This window comes from Pseudorca crassidens, chromosome 2 (genome assembly GCF_039906515.1).
Source record: "Pseudorca crassidens isolate mPseCra1 chromosome 2, mPseCra1.hap1, whole genome shotgun sequence".
NCBI classification, from domain to species: Eukaryota; Metazoa; Chordata; class Mammalia; order Artiodactyla; family Delphinidae; genus Pseudorca; species Pseudorca crassidens.
Genome location: NC_090297.1, coordinates 83,401,616 through 83,424,461, shown reverse-complemented (window position 1 = coordinate 83,424,461; position 22,846 = coordinate 83,401,616). Strand labels below are relative to the sequence as shown.

Here is a 22,846-nt window from a genome sequence, read left to right as displayed (position 1 = left end):
AGAAATGCCTGAAACAAGTCTTTCTCCATCTAGTCAGACCTCCCCCTTGCTACTGGGCCTGCTGCTCAGAGACTCCTTTCCCCGTGCCGGCTCAAGCTCTGAACAGACTGCCAGCTGTCTTCTTCATCGGCTGTTTGCACAAACCTCGGCCTTTTAGAGTGACTCACAAGCCCCTTCTCATGTAGCCACAGGACTGCCCTCTCCTTGAACAGACCAATGTTCTGAGCAAACACACACACACACACACACACACACACACACACACACACACACACACACACACACACACACACACACACACACACACACACACACACACACACACACACACACCCCTTTGCTATCCTTAGCCCTCTTTTCAGGATCTGCTCACAGCACCTCCAACTGTCTCACTATGAATAACAAACCCAGAGCAGCAGGACTCCATTTCTTTGCTACCTTTCATCTCCAACGAGAAAAAACATCACCAAAGTCACTCTTGAAACACCTTAGATTTTCTTACAAAATTAACTTCACTTTCCTGATGTAATGCGTTCCCTGATGTAATACATCCAGTGCCTGATACCAACGCCAGGGGAAAGGAGCTCATCCCTAAAGCCTGTCTGCCATCCTTGAGAACAGATGGCTACTCCACCGCCATGTTGCTCTCTCTTCTTCCTCTCACAAGGCAAATGGAAGGAGAGAAGGCACAACGAGGTGATTGTAGGAGCATGGGGGCATCCTTTCCTCTCTCAAGGACAAGGGCGAAAGCTGTCCAGCACAGCTCCACCCCCAGTCCTGCCCTCCCGCGTCCAATCGCCCACAATTCTCACCCAGACAATTCATGCATTATCTTCCTCTACAGAAAAACTCGTTTTCTGTATCTTCCTGTAGACCGTTCAGTTTACTTTTCTCAGTCAAACTGAGTATCCCACTTTTTAATCTTCCAAGAGATAACAAAGCTAAATGAGTCCTTAATCTGCAGGATGTGGGACATTAGTTCGACAAGAAGGGAGTGGGGAGACAATGAGGTCTGAAGGTCTCTTATGAAGCAAACTGCTCAGTTTCCTCTCTTACACGGAAGGCCAGCTTTGAGGGAGGAACATAAACGTGGGGCATCGGTTAGAGCACCAAGGGAGAGAGTGAACAGGTCTGAGAACTGCAGGACAGCTGTGCTAGGCTCTGAAGGGCGAGAAACACTCTCAAAGGGAAAGGGAAAAAGGGCAAGTCACATCTAGGGCACATTCTAGAATTCTCCTCACAGCCCCACCACTCCCTCTCTGCGACCCGGCCCTTTCCCCATTTCCCAGTCAGGAATCCAGGGCTCCTTTAGCACCTCTCTGGTCACCTGGTTATTGGGAGGACAGGCCCTCCAGCCCCACCCAAGTCGCTTCTTCCTCCTTCCCCACTCCTAGCTGGGAAAGTTCTTAACCAATCTAGCACTGAGTTAAATTTCTGATGGCTCCCTGCTCCAGAGGCCTCTCTTTACCTTGCTAATCAAATGAATCTCTCTCCGATGGAGATTTCAGAAAAATGAAGGAAAAGGTAGGCCAACTCTTGCATCCATACCCTAGGGTCTATGTAGAAGGCTTCCTTCTTTGGAATTTACTATAAAGTTTCAGCCCCTTGACCACTGCCATTCCTAGGCACCTCGAAGTATACAGCTTGAGTCGCAAAAAGCCATTCTTCTTTCCAACAAGGTAAAGAAGGATTAGAGTGAAAGGAACAGGAACAGAAAGCTAATAGTATAAAAAAGCATGACTGACTGAGCAGCTGGGTGTGAGGCATCCACCCTAGATAGGTAAAACTCACGCAAGATCACACAGTAAGGATTCAAACTCTGGAGGGAGGTAATGTGACAAAAGGGAGCTGCAGGGGTAGGGGAAAAAAGGCATCCTGAAAATATATTATCCTCAGGATCACCTAATGGCAGAGGAAGGAGGATGGCAAATAAACTAAAATCCATGGTTCCTCAAGCCAATCTTTCAAATTTTCTAGTGTTGCAGGAGTCCACTTTTCTAACTTAGTTTCACCCATACAATTTAAGGACAAGATAAACAAGGGAAAAATTCTCTACTTCACATATAGCACACTTAAAAGGGGACTGGCATTAATTCTACCGTATTACCTTAACTGGCTACACAAAGATGAAACTGCATTCCAAACTATACCCTGTGCTCACATAGCAGTATCTCACTTAAAATACACAATCTAAGATCCATTTTTCTCAACTCCGTTTATGAATGGCTAAAGATTTTACTAAAGTGACAGGTTTTTTTCCTACGACACATCAACTCCTAACATCCACACAGACTCTTCCAACTTGTCCCCAAATTGGAATCAGATTCATTTAAACATTATCAAAGATCACTCTTTAAGAATAATTTTATAATTTCATATAAAAATGTGCACCACATTCACACTCAGATGTGTACAACTAAGAAAATACTGGCCAGCAACAGTGAACCTTTAATGAACTTAGACAACTCAAAGCGCTTTCACGGAGGGCGACAGGAAAATGCTAGCATTATGGATCCCATTTCATGGCTGGGTAAACCCAGGTACTTAGTTCAATAAACTTGCTCGGGTATACAGTGGTAGAGATGGAAGCAGAAACCAATTTCTCCCTCTGACTCTGCGCCCAGTCCCTCTCCCACTAGACTCTTCAGCACTCGGTAGCTAAAAATGGGACCCACTTGAGAACTGCAAGCGTAAATAAAAGCTTCTTGTTTTATTTAGTAGTGGGGAGGTGTAAGAGGGGGAGACTTACCCACTTGATGCACCTGATCCTGTACCGGCCTCTAACAAGAAAGCTTTCTCTGGATGCCCAAAGCACCCATCCCTTTGAGCTGAGACCCGGGAGGCACCCCCAGGCAGCCCCATCAGCCCGAATCACACAGCCCGGGAAACGCGAGTGGAACGCTGGGCGTCTGGGCAGCGCTGGGGCCGCGGGCCTCGGGGACACCATCTGCGCCCAGAGCTGCGCCGAAGCCCGCCGGGCTAGGAGGATGCTGAGCCGGCAGCACACACCTGCTGGAGCCCTCCGCGGAGCCCCGGGCCGCCTCCCGCGCCGGGGACGCCCACCCAGCCTCCAGGCGTCGGAGCCCTCGGCCGCGCTAGGCCGGGGGCGGGAAGCCGCGGCGCCCCTGCCAGCGGGCTGCGCTCGGCGGCGCAGGAGAGCCACGGGGCAAAGCGAGCCCGCCCTCCTCCCGAGCCCTCTCCAAACGGCGTCACCTGTGCCGGGTCCCGGGGCGACTCGCGCGCGGGCAGTGGTGCGCCGGGCCGGGAGAGGGCGGCGAGTGGTTACAGTCGCCTGGTCATCCGGCCCGGCCCGAGGGCTGGCGCCGGCCAGAGCCGCCCCGCGAGATGCTCTTTGGGAGCCAGGGGAGCCAGGGGAGCCGCGGGCTCCAAGCCGTAGGGAGGAACAGCCGCGGAGGATACTGCTACCGCCGCGGCCGCCGCGCCCGCCTGGACTGCGGGCTCGGGTTACCGCAGAGCGGCTCCTTAAAGGGGCCGCGGCGCTCGGGCTCAGGCTCCCGCTCCGGCTCCAGGAGGCTCCGACCCTAGGCCAAAGTGGGCGGGGCCCGGGGCCGCGAGGCCGGCAGTAGGGCAGACCTTCGGGTGCTGGAACTTGGGTCCCGGAAAGGGCTCAAAACCGGGAACACCCGAGGCGGGCTGCGGTGGGATCCTGGAAGAGCACACCTCGCCAGGGACAGAGCGTAAGGTTCCTCGGCTTTCCAAAGCAAGTAACAAGACTAGCAAGTGGGACAATGGTCTGAGTCCGCTTCCGCAGCGGTCAGTACCTGGGCTAGCCACGTAACCAAAATTCTTTTCAGATTATGAATTTACATTTTTCCTTAGATGCCCAAATTCTGGTTAATGAAGCGCATGGTTTGATTATCAGAAAGGAGGTGAAAGGGCAATTGCTGATTATTCCTGCTACGTCTCTCTTAGCCAAAGTCCCTCGCAGTTTTTGGTTTGGGGCTGCAGATGCGTTCCAAACTGGGTAGGGGGCGTGTGTGGAAGAGGCAAGTTCTTTTGGAGTAGCCTCCTCCGGAATCCCTGAAAAACACCACCTACACGCGGAGCCCCTCTGCTGTCAGGGTGGGGAAGTAGGATTTGGAAATTTTTGGGTGCTGGCTGAGAATTTCAAGTTGCCCAGTGCATAAAGTTTGCCGTTAAATAGTAGCTCTTCTGACCTGTTAAATACGGCCTCAAAAACTTCCGGGTGTCCTGGATCAAAAAGATAGAATTGTTCTGAATAAAACAAAATAATGAAGAAATATATTTAGGCTGTTATAATTTGCAAAAAAAAAAAAATCACAAATACTTTTTTTAGAAAGAACCTCACTGAGGTTCAATTTCTTCATCTCTATAATGGGGATAATAATTCACACACATCTCTGAAGTGTCTTGGCAAATGGACTTCAGACTGACTTAGAAAAGACAAAACCTATTCCAAGCTACAGTGACAGAAAACTGCCCTGTAGTCAAGCAGGGAGGAAGATCTTGCAGGCCCCCAAGTGCATGTTCCCCTTTTTCTCCCCAAGATTCTCAGAACATACCAGGGTACCAATACCCTTTGACAACAACCTGTCCCATCACAGTCGCTTCACAGTGTGCATAGTCCTTGACAACTTTGGTTTGCCCCATACCTGTCTATGCACTCACACAGGTATTTCAGAACTATCCACGGACAGGATGGTTGTAGGTGCACATCAGTGGGATCAGCCCTGCAAGTACAGATTACACACGTTATCTCAGGAATCTGCATCAAGACTACCTCTTCCAGGGGCTTCCCTGGTGGCAAGGTGGTTAGGAATCCACCTGCCAATGCAGGGGACACTGGTTCGATCCCTGGTTCTCTTATTTTCTTCCCATAATATATATGTCTTACTTTTGTCTGTATTTTTATTTTTAATGAAAGTAATACAGTTAAGTGAAAATTCAAGTGGTTCTTAAAGGCTTTTAACAAAAAATATCCAGGAGTCCCATCAGTCCCCTGACCAACTTCTCCCCCACCTAGCTTCACCCCAGTTCCCCACAACCCTGCTAGGTGTTCTTCATTTCCTAAATGATAAACTTATACCAATGTTTCTTGATTTTCAGGTTTAGATATTACTTATTGACTTCTTGTCATGGTATTTGAGTATTTAGCTCTTTTATACACACCACCACCCACTTTGCCCTCACCCTTCCTTCTGACATAGCCACATCCCAACTCTCGTTCAAGTCAGCAGTTAGGGTTGTACCATCTTGACAATACAAATATAGGGTGTTGCCGAATCAAGTAAGTTACCATAATAACGCTTTTCTTGAAAATCTCCTGTTCTTTCTGGAGTTAAAAATTGCTTTATTTTTTCACTTTTAAAAAAATGTACCTAACCTGAATTTATCCAGATGCTTCAATGTAACTATCAAATGCCCATCAATAATATCTTCTAGGGCTTCCCTGGTGGCGCAGTGGTTGGGAGTCCGCCTGCCAATGCAGGGGACAAGGGTTCAAGCCCTGGTCTGGGAAGATCCCACGTGCTGCGGAGCAGCTAAGCCCGTGCACCACAACTGCTAAGCCTGTGCTCTAGAGCCTGTGTGCCACAGCTACTGAAGCCCATGTGCCTGGAGCCTGTGCTCCGCAACAAGGGAAGCCATCGCAATGAGAAGCCCGTGCACTGCAACGAAGAGTAGCCCCTGCTCACCGCAACTAGGGAAGCCCCGTGCACAGCAACAAAAGACCCAACACAGCCTAAATAAATAAATAAATAAATAATAAAATAAATAAATTTATTAAAAAAATAATATCTTCTAATGCCCAAACACGTGATTTTTCATTTATTCTTTTACTTTGCTAAAGCACAGACCCCAGCAGCTTACTCAGAAGGGGTGCATAGAAGATAAATTTTTAGAGGGCTTGACTGTCTGAAAATGTCTTTATTCTATTCTCATCCTTGATTGATAATTTGGATAAACTGAAGATCATTTTCCCTTAGCATTTTAAAAGCATTGTTCCATGTCTTTTACTTTCAGTGTTGCCACTGCAATGTCTAATACCTTTCTAGTTCCCATTCCTCTGTATCTGACCTATTTTTCCTTCTAGAATCGTCCCATTATCTCTAGTAGTCTAAAAGTTCACAGTGATGTACCTTAGAATGGTTCTTTTTTCATTGATTGTGCTGGATACTCAGGGGTTCTTTTGATCTTATCTGCAATTATTTTCTTTTATTATTTCTTTGCTAATTTCCTCCCTCCCATTTTCTTGTTCTCTCTTTGTGAGCTCTTGTTACTAGGATGTTGGGACTTCAATATTATTCTCTAGATTTATTGTCCTTTTATCTGATTGATCATCTCTGCATCTTTCTTTTCTACTGTCTAAGACAGATATTCTAAATTGGGGGGGGAGGGGAACTTCCCTGGTGGCGCAGTGGTTAAGAATCCGCCTGCCAATGCAGGGGACACGGGTTCGAGCCCTGGTCCAGGAAGATCCTACATGCTGCGGAGCAACTAAGCCCGTGCACCGCAACTACTGAGTCTGTGCTCTAGAGCCCGCATGCCACAACTACTGAAGCCTGTGTGCCTAGAGCCTGTGCTCCACAGCAAGAGAAGCCACCACAATGAGAAGCCCGCGCACGGCAACGAAGAGTAGCCCCCACTCACTGAAACTAGAGAAAGCCTGCCCGCAGCAGCAAAGACCCAACGCAGCCAATAAATAAATAATAATAAAAAAAAATGGCGGGGAGGGAGAGTTGATTCTCCCCACCCCAGCCATTTGGCAATGTCTAGTGATATTTTTGGTGGTCACCACAGGAAAAAGGGGCATGCACTGGCATCTAGTGAGTAAAGGCCAGGGAGGCTGCTAAGCGTGTAACAATGCACAGGACAGCCTCCCACGACAAAGAATTTCCAGCCCCAAATGTCAGTCACGCCAAGGCTGAGAAATTCTGGACCAGGAGAATTACTTAACTTTATCTTCCAACCTTCTAAAGTTTCTATTTCAGACATATTTTTCTTTCCCATTCTCTGATTAGCTCTTTTGTTATGGGAACTTTCCATCAAAAAATAAACTCCTTTCTCCAGAAAAGAAATTTCATACTTCACAGAAAGATTGTGTTGGTAGTGGTACAGTCAGGGTGGAGTGCCTGAGTGCAGGCTGGCTGTATGAGGTGGGGAGGAGAACCAGTGGTCCAAGAGCTTTGTAAACAACTTTGGTCAATCCCCCTTCTTCAGGTTTATTCCTCAACCTGCCTTCCACCATACAGTGCACCTCCAAATGCTGTCTCCTTCAAGCACTTAGGTTAGCCCCTCTCCCAATTTGCCAAGTCAATTACAGTCGGCCTTCCATTCCTGTGGATGTGGAACCCGGTCATAAGGAGGGCAGACTGTACTTCACCATTTTATGTAAGGAACTTGAATGAATATCCATGGATTGTGATATCCAAAGGAGGTCCTGGAACCAATCCTCCAAAGATACCGAGGTATAACTGCATCTCTACTCCATCCAACTTCTGGCTTCCAAAATTTACTGAGATCTCCCATCTGCTGTGTACTTTTCTCCAGTCCTCTTCTTTCTTGTGGCTTATATCTTGTAAACCCCTTTGTACACTATCATTTTAGTGCTAGTCTGCAAAGAATAAGTGATTTAAAAAAATTAAGTAACAGGGCTTCCTTGGTGGTGCAGTGGTTGAGAGTCCGCCTGCCCATGCAGGGGACACAGATTCGTGCCCCGGTCCAGGAAGATCCCACATGCCGCGGAGCGGCTGGGCCTGTGAGCCGTGGCCGCTGAGCCTGTGCGTCCGGAGCCTGTGCTCCGCAACGGGAGAGGCCACAACGGTGAGAGGCCTGCGTACCGCAAAAAATAAATAAATAAATAAATAAATAAAGTAACAGAAAGGGACCCAAAACAGAGGAAGGGGAAGAACATAATTTTTCTTAAATTTCTAACTTATTTTTTTAATTGTGCCAAAATATTTTCATAAATTAAAAAAATTTTTTACAAATTAAATAGATGTTAACAATTACTAGTTTACGTATATGTTTATAACTTTTAGATCAGTTTGTTGAATATCCTTCCAGATACTTTTCCATGCATACTTGCATATACTTTAGGATTTTTTAAATAACAAAATGAATTAAAACAGTACATATTATTGTGTAATTGCTCAGACTATTCCATTCAATGGGTGCACCATAATGTATTTAACCAATCTCTTACTGTTGGACATTTATAGACCTTACTGTTGGACCAAATTTTCAGTTTTCCCAATACAGTAAAGTAGTAATGTCTGACTAGAAATTAATTCTAAGATTCAAAGCCAGTTTCAAGGTTAACGGGGAAACACTGGAGGATTCCTGCTCAGATCAAGAGGAAGAAAAACAAAAAAAGAGGAAGACGAGGGGGATGGCCACTCTCCCACTGCTAATACAGTGGTACTGGAAGTATCAGTCAAGGGTACTAGTGAAAGAGAAAAAGTAAAGACAATAACCATTGGGAAAAAAAGATTATAAAGTTGTTAATATTTGTAGATTATGATTACATACTTGGAAAACCCAAGAAAATCAACTGAAAAATATATAAACAATAGAAAATTAAGTATGGGAGCAGGATATAAAATTAATTTGTGGAAATCTGATATATATAGATATATATGTATACATATAACTGTGTACATGTGTGTATATATACATATATAAATACACATATATATTTGTATACACACACACACACACACAATACCCCCTTACAAAATAAAAGAAAGAAAAGCTTCCACTTACAACTGCAGCAAAAAATATAAAGTGCCTAGGAATAAATTTAACAATACGAATAACAATATAAATATGAAAAACTTATATGAGAAAACCTTTAAAACACCCCTACAGGACCCAAAGTAGACTCGGAACAATGAAAAGATAGACCACGTTGTTAAATAGGAAAAGTCAATGTATGTCAATTCTCCCTAAATTTTAATTTTTAAATTTATTGCAATGTCAATGAAAATACTATTTTCTGGAATAGGACAAGCTGATTCTAAAGTTCATATGGAAAAATAAACAAGCAAGAATCACAGAAAAACTCTTTTGAAAAGGAAGAATAGCTTCCTATGTATTAAAAAATACTACAGAACCTCAATAATGAAATACTTTTGGATAAGCCATAGGAATAGAGAGACTAATGGAATTGAATAAAAAGTCCAGAAATAGACCCAAATTAGGGGCATCTCAAACCACTGGTATAAAATAGACATTTTAATAAATGGATAACATCTGGAAAAAATTAATTTAAATCTATATCTCATATTGTATACTAGGATAAATTCCAAATGGGTCAAATATTTAAATATATACTGTGAACACACACAAATGTACTCTAAGAAAATATAGGTGAATTCTTTTCTTACCTTGGAATGGGAAGGCCTTTCTAACTGTGACTCAAAATCTAGAAGCCATAAATGTAACTAATTAAAAATCTAGAAGCCATAAATGTAACTAATTAAAAATCAAAAACTACTACAAGGCAAAAACTAATAACAATAACATAAGCAAAGTTGAAACACAAATTACAAACTAGGGAAAAAAAATCTGGTACTCAAATCGCAGATAAAGGGCTAACCTCCTTAATGTATAAGAAGCTTCTAGAAATCAAGAAGAAAAAATTCTGCCACTCAAAAAGAAAAAAGAAAAGAAGACCTTAACAGAAAAGTGACAGAAAAAGAAATATTAAAATGACCCTTACACATTATAAATGGCCCTCATTCATAAAGATAAGCAAATTAAAACTAACCAACCACATCTCATACACAGATTGTTATTTTACTTTCTCACTATTCTCTGACTTTGGAGCATTCACTTCCCACTACATTCTCTTTAGATTGGAATCTACCCATTATCATTTTGAGAAAAAATGGGAAATTTATGAAGCTATGTCTTTCTTTAAGTTCTATAGCACATTTTGTTAACAGGGCAGATAGACCTTAACTGGATAACATTAGAGTGTTACTGTTTATCAACATATAAAAATACATGCTTGCTGTTTTGAAATATGAAGAACCCATATATCATTATGATAAAAATCAGAACAAGTATGTTCCCTATCTTCATCCTATTAACAAATTAAAAAAAATAAAGTTGATAGTTAAATTATTCATAACTAGAGTTAAATACAATTTTAAAATTTAGAAATATTCCTTAGTATAAACATCTCCTACCCTAGCCCCATCCTCTGCCAAATATATTCAGTTCCAAAAGAATCAAATTTTTGTAGTGATATAATTCAACTACTTCACTAGTCATGTGTTCATATGCACTGGTCATATGAACTATCTTAAAAGTAACTAAAAAGAAAAAATTTCTTAGCAATTTCCATGACAGTATTGTTTTAATATACAAACATATTATCTCCCTTATATGTCCCAATCAAATTGATCTCCTAATGTCATCATGACTATCATTCATGTGATAGTATTACTGTAATCAACCCAAGATTTAAATCCTGTTCATCACTAACTGAAGTTTCTGTTTTAGGCACTCTGTATGAGAAGTTAGAAGCATCAAGAATGAGAGTTATGGGGGATTGGTTCAAGATGGTGGAGTAGAAGGACGTGCTCTCACTCCCTCTTGCAAGAGCACTGGAATCACAACTAACTACTGAACAATCATCGACAGGAGGACACTGGAACTCACCAAAAAAGATACCCACATCCAAAGACAAAGGAGAAGCCAAAATGAGATGGTAGGAGGGGCACAATCACAATAAAATCAAATCCCATAACTGCTGGGTGGGTGACTCACAAACTGGAGAACACTTATACAACAGAAGTCCACCACTGGAGTGAAGGTTCTGAGCCCCACGTCAGGCTTCCCAACCTGGGGGTCTGGCAATGGGAGGAGGAATTCTTAGATAATCAGACTTTGAAAGCTAGCAGGATTTGATTGCAGGACTTCAACAGGACAGGGGGAAACAGAAACTCCACTCTTGGAGGGAACACATAAAGTGATGTGCACATCTGGACCCAGGCGAAGGAGCAGTGACCCCATAGGAGACTGAACCAGACCTACCTGCTAGTGTTGGAGGGTCTACTGCAGAAGCGGAGGGTGGCTGTGTCTCACCGTGAGGACAAGGATCTCATTCAGATTCGATGGAGAAATCAAAAGCTTTACAGACAGGCAAAAAGCTAAGAGAATTCAGCACCACCAAAACAGCTCTACAACAAATGCTAAAGGAACTTCTCTAAGTGGGAAACACAAGAGAAGAAAAGGACCTACAAAAACAAACCCAAAACAATTAAGAAAATGGTAACAGGAACATACATATCGATAATTACCTTAAACGGGAATGGATTAAATGCTCCAACCAAAAGACACAGGCTCACTGAATGGATACAAAAACAAGACCCATATATATGCTGTTTAAAAAAGATCCACTTTATACCTAGGGACACATACAGACTGAAAGTGAGGGGCTGGAAAAAGATATTCCATGCAAATGGAAATCAAAAGAAAGCTGGAGTAGCAATATTCATATCAGATAAAATAGGCTTTAAAATAAAGAATGTTACAAGACACAAGCAAGGACACTACATAATATCAAGGGATGAATCCAAGAAGAAGGTATAACAATTATAAATATATATGCACTCAATGTAGGAGCACCTCAATACATAAGGCAACTGCTAACACCTATAAAATAGGAAATTGACAGTGACACAATAATAGTGGAGGACTTTAAAACACCTCACTTACACCAATGGACAGATCATACAAACATAAAATTAATAAGGAAACAGAAGCTTTAAATGACAAAATAGACCAGATAGATTTATTGATATTTATAGAACATTCCATCCAAAAACAGCAGATTAAACTTTCTTCTCAAGTGCACACAAAACATTCTCCAGGATAGATCACATCTTGGGTCACAAATCAAGCCTCAGTAATTTTAAGAAAATTGAAATCATATCAAGCATCTTTTCTGACCACAATGCTATGAGATTAGAAAGCAAATACAGGGAAAAAAATGCAAAAAACACAAACACATGGAGGCTAAACAATACGTTACTAAATAACCAAGAGATCACTGAAGAAATCAAAGAGAAAATCAAAAAATACCTAGAGACAAATGACAATGGAAACTCGATGATCCAAAACCTATGGGATGCAGCAAAAGCAGTTCTAAGAGGGAAGTTTATAGCAATACAAGCCTACCTCAAGAAACAACAAACATCTCAAATAAACAACCTAACCTTACACCTAAAGGAACAAGAGAAAGAAGAACAAACAAAACCCAAAGTTAGTAGAAGGAAAGAAATCATAAAGATCAGAGCATAACTAAATGAAATAGAAACCAAGAAGACAATAGCAAAGATCAATAAAACTAAAAGCTGGTTCTTTGAGAAGATAAACAAAATTGATAAACCATTAGCCAGACTCATCAAGAAAAAGCAGGAGAGGACTCAAATCAATAAAATTAGAAATGAAAAAGAAGTTACGACACTGCAGAAATACAAAGCATCCTAAAAGACTACGACAAGCAACTTTATACTAATAAAATGGACAACCTGGAAGAAATGGACAAATTCTTAGAAAGGTATAACCTTCCAAGACTGAACCAGGAAGAAATAAAAAATATGAACAGACCAATCACAAGTAATGAAATTGAAACTGTGATTGATTAAAAATCTTCCAACAAACAAAAGTCCAGGACCAGATGGCTTCACAGGTGAATTCTATCAAACATTTAGAGAAGAGCTATCACCCATCCTTCTCAAACTCCTCCAAAAAATTGCAGAGGAAGGAAAACTCCCAAACTCATTCTATGAGACCACCATCACCCTGATACCAAAACCAGACAAAGATACTACAAAAAAAGAAGATTGCAGACCAATATCACTGATGAATATAAATGCAAAAATCCTCAACATAATACTAGCAAACTGAATCCAACAACACATTAAAAGGTTCATACACCATGAACAAGTGGGATTTACCCCTGGGATGCAAGGATTCTTCAATATACTCAAACCAATCAATGTGACACACCGTGTTAACAAATTGAAGAAGAAAAAACATATGATCATCTCAATAGATGCAGAAAAAGCTTTTGACAGAATTCAACACCCATTTATGATTAAAAACTCTCCAGAAAGTGGGCATAGGGGAAACCTACCTCAACATAATGAAGGCCATATACAACAAACCCACAGCAAACATCATTCTCAATGGTGAAAAACTGAAAGCATTTCCTCTAAGATCAGGAACAAGACAAGGATGTCCACTCTCACCACTATTATTCAACATAGTTTTGGAAGTCCTAGCCATGGCAATCAGAGAAAAAAAGGAAATAAAAGGAATCCAAATTGGAAAAGAAGAAGTAAAACTGTCACTGTTTACAGATGACATGATACTATACATAGAGAATCCTGAAGATGCCACCAGAAAACTACTACAGTGAATCAATGAATTTGGTAAAGTTGCAGAATACAAAATTAATGCACAGAAATCTCTTGCATTCTTATACACAAATGATGAAAAATCTCAAAGAGAAATTAAGGAAACACTCCCATTTACCATTGCAACAAAAAGAATAAACTACCTAGGAATAAACCTACCTAGGGAGACAAAAGACCTGTATGCAGAAAATTATAAGACACTGATGAAAGAAATTGAAGATGATACAAACAGATTTACAGTTATACCATATTCTTGGATTGGAAGAATCAACATTGTGAAAATGACTCTACTACCCAAAGCAATCTACAGATTCAATGCAATCCCTATCAAATTACCAATGGCATTTTCCACAGAACTAGAACAAAAAATCTTAAAATTTGTATGGAGACACAAAAGAACCCGAATATCCAAAGCAGTTTTAAGGGGAAAAAATAGAGCTGGAGGAATCAGACTCCTGACTTCAGACTATACTACAAAGCTACAGGAAACAAGACAATATGGTACTGGCACAAAACAGAAACATAAATCAATGGAACAGGATAGAAAGCCCAGAGATAAACCCACACACCTATGGTCAACTAATCTATGACAAAGGACGCAAGGATATACAGTGGAGAAAATACAGTCTCTTCAATAAGTGGTGCTGGAAAAACTGGACAGCTACATGTAAAAGAATGAAATTAGAACACTCCCTAACACCATACACAAAAATAAACTCAAAATGGATTAGAGACCTAAATGTAAGACCAGACACTATAAAACTCTTATAGGAAAACATGGGAAGAACGCTCTTTGACATAAATCACAGCAAGATCTTTTTTGATCTACCCCCTGAGTAATGGAAATAAAAACAAAAATAAACAAATGGGACCTAATGAAACTTAAAAGCTTTTGCAAAGCAAAGGAAAGTACAAACAAAATGAAAAGACAACCCTCAGAATGGGAGAAAATATTTGCAAATGAATCAATGGAAAGAGGATTAATCTCCAAAATATGTAAACAGCTCATGCAGCTCAATATGTAAAAAACAAACAACTCAATCCAAAAATGGGCAGAAGACCTAAATAGACATTTGTCCAAAGAAGACATACAGATGGCCAAGAGACACATGAAAACTGCTCAACATCACTAATTATTAGAGAAATGCAAATCAAAACTGCAATGAGATATCACCTCACACCAGTTAGAATGGACATCATCAGAAAATCTACAAACAACAAATGCTGGAGAGGGTGTGGAGAAAAGGGAACCCTCTTGCACTATTGGTGGGAATGTAAATTGATACAGCCACTACGGAGAACAGTATGGAGGTTCCTTAAAAAAACTAAAAATAGGGGTTTCCCTGGTGGCACAGTGGTTGGGAGTCCGCCTGCCGATGCAGGGGACACGGGTTCGTGCCCCAGTCTGGGAAGATCCCACATGCCGCAGAGCAGCTGGGCCCGTGAGCCATGGCCACTGAGCCTGCGCGTCCGGAGCCTGTGTTCCGCAACAGGAGAGGCCACAACAGTGAGAGGCCCGCGTACCACAAAAACAAAAAAAACCAAAAAACCAACTAAAAATAGAATTACCATATGACCCAGCAATCCCACTACTGGGCATATACCCCGAGAAAACCATAATTCAAAAAGACACCCCAATGTTCACCCAATTCAAAAATGCACCCCAATGTTCACTGCAGCACTATTTACAATAGCCAGGTCATGGAAGCAACCTAAATGCCCATCGACAGACAAATGGATAAAGAAGTTGTGGTACATATATACAATGGAATATTACTCAGCCATAAAAAGGAACGAAATTGGGTCATTTGTAGAGTTGTGGATGGATATAGAGACTGTGACACAGAGTGAAGTAAGTCAGAAAGAGAAAAACAAATATTGTATATTAACGCATATATGTGGAACCTAGAAAAATTGTACAGATGAACTGGTTTGCAGGGCAGAAATTGAGACACAGATGTACAGAAGAAACATATGGACACCAAGGGGGGAAAGTGGCAGGGAGGGTGTTGTGTGATGAATTGGGAGATTGGGATTGACATATATACACTAATATGTATAAAATGGATAACTAATAAGGATCTGCTGTATTAAAAAATAAAATTCAAAAAAAACAGTAAAAAAAGAAGAATGAGAGTTATAATTATTGTTTATATAGAAAATGCACATGCTACATTCAGATCTCCCACTTAATCATGAGGCCTACGTTCTTTGCATTTTAGTACAAACAAAACATTTTTGCCCTCTAGCAAGTAACAATTTAAAAAAATTATCCATTTCCATCTCTTTTCAAAATACTTGTTATACTTTGCAATATACTAAGAAGTCAATCTAGTTTTAATAAAAAAGAAATCATCCTTTGTAAATTTATTTTCCAACAGGAGATGTGTAGTTTTAGTCACAGATTTTTATTTCATTTTATTTATTTTTAAATTAATTAATAATTTATTATTCTTGGCTGCATCGGGTCTTCGTTGCTGTGCATGGGCTTTCTCTAGTTGCGGCGAGTGGGGGCTACTCCTCGTTGTGATGCACGGGCTTCTCACTGTGGCTTCTCTTGTTGCAGAGCACAGACTCTAGGCATGCAGGCTTCAGTAGTTGCAGCACGCAGGCTCAGCAGTTGTGGCTCGCGGCTCTAGAGCTCAGGCTCAGTAGTTGTGGTGCACGGGCTTAGTTGCTCCATGGCATGTGGGATCTTCCCGGACCAGGGCTTGAACCCGTGTCCCCTGCATTGGCAGGTGGATTCTTAACCACTGTGCCACCAGGGAAGTCCCTAGTCACAGATTTTTAAATTCTCCTTGGCAGAAAATATAAGGTCAAAAATAATTATTGAAAGACTGTTACAATTAAGTGTCTTCAAACTTTGTCAAATATATTCTGTAATAAAATGTGGAGTATCCCAAAATGCTAACATAATATTTAATAGGCAAAAAGTAGGCAGGAATGAATTTTGGGGTAAAGAAAATTTTAACTATTAATTCTATTTATATGTGGCATATTAGGAACTATAATATCAATAATCAGAAGACCATCAGGATAAGGAAATTTAATTTAATCTATGAATTCTTCCTCCAGTCAAATACAAATCAAGCATTTCACAAAAATAATATATATACCAAGTCAAAATGAAATGTCAATATTTTTAGCATAGAAATTATTTCTTTTGATGTAGGTATGAAATTCACTATTTCTCTAAACATGTAGAGATAGAAGGTGAGGTCTTCAGAATTTGGATGCTTGATGATAACCAACTGGCAGAGAGAATATTATCTGCAGTGGTTGTCTATCTCTCTGCATGGCTAACATGATCCACCAGTAACTGGAAGTCACCTTTGACTCCTTTCTCACTCCACAGAAGCTTTAGGATGTGCATTAGAGCAACTGCCTGCAAACTAGTCTCCTTTGTTCCAGTCTTGTTCCTACATCTTCTAATCTACCTCAATTGCTGCCGTCAGTAAGAAAACAATGAATATTTTCTGAACTTAGAAATAAATGAAATCACATACTCACCCAAAGTCCAGCTGACTTCTGGACAAGTACCTAATTATCAAAGGCCACCACCAATAGAAGAGGCAACATTATGGTACATCAGAGTCCAAAGCACAACTGAGAGTCTCACAGTTGTGTTCTGGGAGTTTGATCGCTGAACACACATGGATTTTAAGTTGGTTGAAGACAAAGTTTCTGTCTTCTCCACCTTTGCACCTTACACTGCACCTTGCAAGGTGGGTGCTCTCTATGTGTTCTCCCCATACCCATTTTCCCCACTTTTCTTAGCTAGCAAAGGAACTCAGTTAAGAGTTGGAAGTTCTGGGACTTCCCAGGTTGTCCAGTGGTAAAGAATCCACCTTCCAAAGCAGGGGACACAGGTTCGATCCCTGGTCGGGGAACTAAGATCCCACATGCCTCGGGGCAACTAAGCCCACGAGCCACAACTACTGAGCTCGCACGCCTCAACAAGAGACCCCACGTGCCGCAAACTACAGAGCCCACGCGCCCTGGAGGTCGCGCGCCACAACTAGAGAGAAGGCCTCGCACGGCAGCAAAGCGCCTGCACGCCGTGTTGATAGAGCCTGTGTGCCACAGAGAAGACCCGACGCAGCCAAAAAAAAATAATAATAAATAAAATAAATAAATATTTTTTAAAAAGACTTGGAAGTTCTATGGCTAGAGGAGAGTCTAAACTCACAGTCTACATTCTAGAGTGGAAAAGGGCAAAAGAACGACATGTTTTCCCTCATTTTTTATCCTGAGCAATTATCTAAAGTTAATAAAAGGGAACCAAGTGATTTAAAGAAATACTTTGCCTTTCCTTTTAGAGCTCCTACAGAGAAACTGCCCTTTGGTTTGTACAGGAAGTGCTGTACCAGATGACATTTTACAAACTATCAGGATTTGGCTTTTAACACAATTTTATGCACACAATATTCTACTAGTACAGAAAGGGAAAGTAGGCCCTCTAATATATCACAAGTGAAAGGAACTCAATTTCAATTCACTTTGTCTTAATCCAAATTATTAAATCTTTCAACAAAGAATGCACATTGTAAGGGCATCACGGGAAAGTTTTAAAATTGCATAATTTTGTTGTTGTTGTTGTTGTTTTTGCGGTACGCGGGCCTCTCACTGTTGTGGCCTCTCCCGTTGCGGAGCAACAGGCTCCGGACGTGCAGGCTCAGCGGCCATGGCTCACGGGCACAGCCGCTCCGCAGCATGTGGGATCTTCCCGGACCGGGGCCCGAACCCGTGTCCCCTGCATCGGCAGGCGGACTCTCAACCACTGCGCCAGCAGGGAAGCCCTAAAATTGCATAAATTTTGATTGCAAGCCAGACAAGAAATTCTTAGAAAAAAGTAACTATCACTAACAGCTAAAAACACCAACTGTCTAGATTCAGCATTTATTATACTGATTTGGAAGGAAGAGGGGACAAACAAACAAATAGAGCTAAAGTTCAAAACCATGTGTCTCAATATTTAGATGTGTTTTTTGGTAGATCTGCCCTTCTTTGGTTTGTAACGACCATTACAACAGTAAAAACCAATCATTCTTTGAAATTGGAAATCAACATAAAAATACAAAGAGTCAACTCACTGACACCCCTGTTGTGCTTCATCACCCTGGACCCAGAGTTCAGCCCTCTCTCTAGTTTTCATAGAAAATTATCTCCAAGAATTTCAAGATTTACCCCAACTTTACAGACGATTAAGGAGATTCCTGAGAAGTTGAATGGTCTGCCATCAACTCTGTTCCTCTCTTTTTCCCTACATGACAATTGAATGGGCATCTTCTGTCTCTCAAACTCCTTGGAGTTTCACTGCTTACCTAAAGTAGTTCTTCCAAACAAATACAGCACGAATCCTAAAATAAGTCCTGTGAAAAACTTTCTTCAACTTGATTCACCTCCCTCGCTTTCATTTCTCAGTACACTCTTACACTCTCCTAGCCCCTTGACATTTTCATCTCCAAGTTTTGACAACTTCTTGAGTAACCTGATAACATATGGGCTTTTCTGCTTTAATTCTGAGCTCTAACTTTTGCAATTAACCTTTGCTCAGTTCACTTCCACCCACTCCAGGTAACAGCCTCATCCAATTTTGGACCTGATTTCAGCTTTGTCTCCACTCTGTTTTTCCTATTTCCACAATCCACCAAGGTACATCTGATATTAACTCCACTTACACAATAGCTATCTAAAGCTCTCTTTCTTGAGCTCCAGACCGACATTCCCAATATCCTACTACGTGTTCTCAGGTTCTTCAAATGCAATAAAATGTAACTCATTATTCCCCCACTCCTCCCCATACTCTTCTTTCTCACTTTTCTCAGTTTAAGGAGTCATTGTGCACCTAATCACCCAACCCAGAAACCTCAATTTTCCTAGACTCCTCCCTCTTACTTAGCCCTCTGTATCCAAGTAGACACCAAATTCTGTCAATTCTACTCCCTAAAGATCTTTCATATATTTATGTCCTCTACCCTTCCTCTTTCGCTCACCCAGTTTAGACCCACGTGCCTTCTTTAACCTCTGATGTCTCTCTGGTGTCTTCCCTCTTTGAGCCTTTACACAGAAAGTTCCAGGATAATAATTTCCTTCCCAGTGCCTAGCACCACAGGTTTCACACATGACAGACCATCAATAAGCATTCATTAATTACAGAAGAGACTTCAAATCCTCGTGATCTCACATCTTTCCTTTCCTCGCCATTCATTGATTGCCTCTGTCTCTACATCCAACCTCATGCTTCTTCAGGATTCTTCTAACTTGCTGTTGATTTTCTTCTTACCCTTTTACCTCCAATCAAAGCTTTCTATTACTCTTTATAGAGTAAAGAGTAATCTTTACTCTATAAAGTAATCTTTACTCTATAAAGTAATCTTTATTGCCTATCAAGTAAATGCATGGCACCAAGATCCTCCATTCTAGCTCAGACCTACCTTTCCAGTCTTATTGTTCATACCCTCCCTCTCATATTCTTTACTCAATTTAGCCAAATTCAACCACTAGTCATTCTCCCCCAAAATGCTGTGCATTTTCCTGCCTCCTTGCCTTTGCTCATGCTGCTTCCAAAACACAGGATGTCTTGCCTTCATATCTTTCTGTCAAAAGCTTTCCTAGTTTTAAGGCCCAGATCAAATGCCACTTTCTTCATAAAACTTACTGTTTCTTCCAGACAAAATTTCTCTCTTCCTCTTCTCTCTTTCTTTGAAACTAGTTTGCTACTTGCTTTGTACAAGTATTTTATTTCTCCTACTAAAGAAGCAGTATCATACAGTTTTTCAAAGCAGTGCTTTTCAGACCACCAGCAGCAGAATAACAGGAGTCTTGTTAAAAACAAAAACAAGGGCTTCCCTGGTGGCACAGTGGTTGAGAGTCCGCCTGCCGATTCAGGGGACGTGGGTTCGTGCCCCAGTCCGGGAAGATCCCACATGCCGCGGAGCGGCTGGGCCCGTGAGCCATGGCCGCTGAGCCTGCGCGTCCGGAGCCTGTGCTCCCCAACGGGAGAGGCCACAACAGTGAGAGGCCCGCGTACAGCAAAACAAAAACAAAACAAAAACGCTACTGAATCGGACTCTTTTGAGGTAGAACTCAGAACTCTGCAGTTTGAAAACAGGCTCCCCAGTAAAGGGCACAGAGAAGTTGGAGGCCTGTGAGGTACAGAAACGGGCCTTGAAGTCAGTCCAACTGAGAGTTGCATTCCAGTTGTATCTCTGTTAAAAGATAATTTTCAGAGAAAGCAAAAATCATGACTCTGATACAGATAGAAAAGAAAAAAAAGTTAAAGATGTTATTTAACTCGTTCAGTGAGGGAAACAGGGAGATGTTATAACCTGTTCGAAAGAGAATCTGAGAAAAGACATTTATACAGAGTTGTAAAATGATGCAAAGATGATAAACGGCTATGATCAGATAATCCAGAAGGATGTGCAGTAGTTCAAAGACAATGAAAGGCAAGAGTGAGATGACCTGGAAGGTATCTTGTAGGCAATGCCAAGTTTTCTACTAAAACATGACATTTTTTCTATGCCTCTTACTGGCTGTACAATTTTGAGTATGTTAACTTCTCTGATCCTCAGTTACTTTATTTGTAAAATGGTAATAAGATTTCATAGTTTTTGAAAAGTTTAAATGGGGACAATAATTACCTGACAGAGCTATTGTGAAAATTAAATGAGCTAATGAGTTCCAAGATCTTAGGACAGTGATGCGCACGTGATACTCGATAAACATCACACAGCGGTAGTAGTGCTACTGGTACTATTACTACCAACTAGAAGTTCCTTGAGACTCATTTTTGTTTATTAGTGAATGTAGTCATTCAATCGATCAACCAATGTGTATAAAATACCTATTTATGCTACGATTGGGTGGATTATAAAATGGTCTCCGCCCGCAAGGAGTCCAGGCCAGCAGAGGAGATGAGAAGTTAAACAAATAGTTACACAGGATACAAAAAGTAAAAATAGAGGTATGTGAGTACAATTAACAAAATGGCTAACCGTGTGTGGAATGTACAGAATGCTTCCAGAAAAGCATTATAGAGGTGAATTTGAGCTGAATTTTGAAGGGTGACCAGGAAGTCACTAAGGAAGCACAGTGTGCTAACAATTATTGTGCTAGATCATTATGTACGTTAATCTTATTTAATTCGCACAAGAGCCGTATAATAAGAGCGCACACGAATTGAGTACTTACTTTGTGTCAGGCCCTTTTTAAAATAACCTTCATTATCCTATTTTATGAAGAAAAAGCCCGAGGCTTAGAGAAATCAAGCAACTTTCCCAAGATGATGCAGCCGGTGAGTGGCAAAGCCACAATTCATCCCAGATAACCTATTTCCAAAATGTAGGAAATATCATCTCCATTTACTAATAAGAGAATCAAAACCCAGAGAGACTATGAGAACTTCCAGGAAAAACTGATTGGCAACTGGGCTCCTGGGTATTTTTTGTTTGTTTGTTTGTTTTAATATATATATTTTTACAATTCACATTCTTTTTTTAAAAATAAATTTATTTTATTTTTTTAAATTTAGTTTTGGCTGTGTTGGGTCTTTGTTGCATTGTGAGGGCTTCTCATTGTGGTGGCTTCTCTTGTTTTGGAGCATGGGCTCTAGGCTCATGGGCTTCAGTAGTTGTGGCACGCGAGCTTCAGTAGTTGTGGCTCGTGGGCTCTAGAGAGCAGGCTCAGTAGTTGTGGCGCACGGGCTTAGTTGCTCCGCGGCATGTGGGATCTTCCCGGACCAGGGATCGAACCTGTGTCCCCTGCACTGGCAGGCGGATTCTTAACCACTGCACCACCAGGTAAGTCCCCTGGGTTCCTGGTTTTAAAGCCCAGGCAAGTTGGGGAGGAAGAGCACTCCAGAAAGAAGGAGAAAGAGCAAAACCTTGGAGGCATGGAGGAGCGTGGCATGTCCCCAGGAACCAAAAATGTTTGAAACTCAATATGCATATATAGAAACAGCAATAGGAGATGAAGCCCCTAAAGATCACTTCAGAGATTGTGAAAAATAAATTATGCCACACTAAATATTGCAGACTCTGCTCAGGAGCAAATGAGGAAACAATGGATGACTTTAAGCAACGGAATAAAGCAAACAAAGGTTTAGACTGGAGGCAGGGCAACGAGTTATGAAGCAGCAAAGGCTAGTATTATTGAGATCAAGAGTTTTGAAGCCAGTCACCATGCCACTTATCACGACCTAAGGAAAGAGAACCTCTTTGAGTCAGAGTCTCCTCATCTGTAAAATGAATATAATACAGTCATTATGAGGTGTAAATGAAAGAACATAGGTAAACACCTGACTGTACTTTAGATCTAGTAGGCATTCAATAAATGATGGTGCTTGTATTAACAGTTGTTTATTGCCATTTTTGTTGTGAGACAGATATCTTGAGACCTAGTTTAGGTATTTTTGAAGGAAGAACATG

At 41.3% G+C, this 22,846-nt stretch overlaps 1 protein-coding gene across 4 annotated transcripts in view; it reads right to left on the bottom strand.

Annotated features, from left to right (window-relative positions):
- TLCD4 (TLC domain containing 4) overlaps positions 1-22,846 on the bottom strand; it is a 104,904-nt gene that overhangs the window by 60,367 nt on the left and 21,691 nt on the right. The window contains exon 2 of one of the 4 annotated variants that reach the window (XM_067726976.1): positions 4,635-4,712. The exons of 1 other annotated variant lie outside the window; for it this stretch is intronic. The gene's annotated coding sequence lies outside the window, so the exon portion shown is untranslated. Of the gene's footprint in view, positions 1-2,749; positions 3,019-3,213; positions 3,476-4,634; positions 4,713-22,846 lie in introns of those variants that run through there. 2 more of the 4 variants (XM_067726977.1, XM_067726979.1) reach the window with 2 other exon arrangements.